Source organism: Phacochoerus africanus, chromosome 5 (genome assembly GCF_016906955.1).
Source record: "Phacochoerus africanus isolate WHEZ1 chromosome 5, ROS_Pafr_v1, whole genome shotgun sequence".
NCBI lineage: Eukaryota > Metazoa > Chordata > Mammalia > Artiodactyla > Suidae > Phacochoerus > Phacochoerus africanus.
The window spans coordinates 1,575,182-1,578,028 of record NC_062548.1 but is presented as its reverse complement, the minus strand read 5'-3'; positions in this window follow the sequence as shown (position 1 = coordinate 1,578,028).

Sequence of the window (2,847 nt, the reverse complement as noted above, 5' to 3'; positions counted from 1 at the left end):
TGCAAAATATCCTCAGGAACTTGTTGGGACAGACCACCCTGCGTGACACAGCCCACCTTCCAGTCCTCTTGGAGCCCAGCTGTGCTGGCCAGCACTCGGGAAGTCTCAGAAGGGACAAAGGCAGTGATGTCTATTCCTCTAATGAGCTCCTGAAACTAGTGCCTGATGGAAATAGTGTCCTTGGTGGGGACCTGGGGGGACAAACTGCTCTCTGTTGAGTCTCTCCATCTCTGCCTTGAGCCTTTATGCTCTTGGAGAAATTGCACTGTGTTTGCCTGATGCTGCAAGAGGATTTTCATCTGCTGGTAAAGCTAACAGGGGGGCTTCAAGTTCCTGTGCAACCAGCTGCAACTTCTCCAACTTGGAGGCGTGCTCCCTCTCCAGGTACCTTTTTAAGGTGGCAATCCAGGATCTGATGCCACTGAGCAGGCTGTCTCCAATGGTGTTGATCATGGCCAGTGTGTCAGCAGTGCTGGTGGAGAGCTCCTTGATGAGCTTCTCTGTGTCCTGTGGAGGCAGGAACATTTCTTAGGAAAGACCTCCAGAGGGCAGGCCTGGGCACCTGGTTCATGGCATTGCCTCTTCTCCTCCACTGAGCCAGGAACTCCTTAGGGATGCCTTTCAGGACACACTTAAGGAGAGGAATGAATTTCTCCTGCATGTTTTATTTATTTATTTATTTTTATTTTTAGGGCCCTACCTGCAGCATGTGGAAATTCCCAGGCTAGGGGTCCAATCTGAGCTGCAGCTGCCAGCCTACACCACAGCCACAGCAATGCCAGATCCGAGCCAAGTCTGTGACCTCTACCAGAGCTTGCAGCAACAGTGGACCCTAACCCACTGAGAGAGACCAGGGATTGAACCCACATCCTCACGGACACTATGTCAGGTTCTTAACCCTCTGAGCCACAACAGGAACTCCTCTCCCTCATTAAAACACTGCCTCTGTCAGTCTAGTGTCCTCAAGAGAAAACCCACCATTTGAGTTGAAACCAAACATTGTCCTGATGTTTACGTGGAGAAAGGACACAAACCACACAAGTGGTACCTGCACTGCTCGTGATGTGCACTCAGATTTCTGTAGCACCAGCTGAATATCCTCAGCAAAACTCACTTTCTTCTCTGCGTAGGCATCAGAAATTTGGCTACTGGGTGAGACTCATGGTCTCCAAAGAGCTTGCATATTCCACATATTGGTTCTTCATCACTTAGGCACATCTGATTGACAAAAGAAAAGTCAGTGACACTTATTTCTCTTCCTGATCCAGCCCAACACACTCAGGACCTGCCTACCTCAGGCTAGTGACATTCCAAATTTATTCCCTCTTTCTTTTTTTTTATTGGCCACGGCCATGGCATGAAGAAGTTCCCAGGCCAGGGATCGAACTCGTGCCACAGCAGTGATCCAAGACACAGCAGTGATGATACTGCATCCTTAACCTGCTAGGCCACCAGGGAACTCCCCGAATGTATTCTTACACAGATATCAAGAGTCAGTTGCAGAGTTCCTGTTGTGGTGCAGCAAAACAAATCTGACTAGTATCCATGAGGATGCAGGTTTGATCCCTGGCCTCATGCAGTGAGTCAGGGATCCAGTGTTGCCATGAGCTATGGTGTAGGTCACAGATGCAGCTCAGGTCCCAAGTTGCTGTGGCTATGGTAGAGGCCGGCGGCTGTAGCTCCAATTTGACCCGTAGCCTGGGAATTTCCATATGCCTACGGTGGGGCCCTAAAAAGCAAAAACAAACAAACAAACAAAAAAACCACAAAGGAAAAAAAAGTCAGTTGCACAGGATGCCCTGGTGTGTGGAGGACAGAGATGATGGTGCTAGGATACCTGAGTGGTAATTTAGCAAGTACCTGCTACACTTGGTAGTTCATGGAATCCTCACAATAACCCTCTGATTTGGATAGTATTATGCCTATTCTACAGGTAAGAGAGATGAGAATTCTCCAAGTTGATAAGTGACTTGCCCAAGCACACACTGCCAGGAAGGGATAGCATCCAGATGAGAAGACAAGGGTTTTCTGACTCCAGGAGGAAAGCTTTTTCCACTTGGCCAAGTCATTTCCTCATAGGGCTCTTGAGAAGATTAAATACCATGGGGCATATAGCATGGTGCTTTGGTGTAGTATCTGGCACTCTGTAGATACACATGGTAGCTATTGATGATATCTTAAGGACTTGGACAAAATTAACCTCACCACAGGCTCAAGAGAAGCTGGGCCTATTTTAGATGGAAGGGATGGAGGAGGACACTTCCTGCAATGCTGGCCCTTCCCCCTCTCACTTGGGTAAGGGAAGCCTTGGAATGAAAACTCATTCTTGAAATTTTTTTTTTTTTTCCTTTTTAGGGCCACACTGTAGCATGTGGAAGTTCCCAGGCTAGGGGTCAAATAGGAGCTGTAGCTACCAGCCTAAGCCACAGCCACAGCAACGTGGGATCTGAGCTGTGTCTGCAACCGACACCACAGCTCACAGCAACACCAGATCCTTAACCCATTGAGCTAGGTCAGGGATCAAACCCACATCCTCATGGATACTAGTCAGGTTCTTAACCCTCTGAGCCACAGTGGGAACTCCCATTCTTGGAATCTTGGAAAGGAAGGTTAACTGCTTAGGATGAGACAGAACCACTAGGAATTTGTGATAAAACAGATTTTTAGAGGCAGAGTGTAACAGGAATGCCAAATTCTCCTGAGTCCTTTAGTGGCCTGAGCTAGCCTGCTCCAAGCATGCCACTTATGTCCTTGGAGGAGGAGGGGCAGCTGGAAGGAACAGAGCAGAGGCTGGCTGAGCTCAGAGCAGCCCAGGAGATTCGTTGAGGGTGGAGACTTATAGAGAAA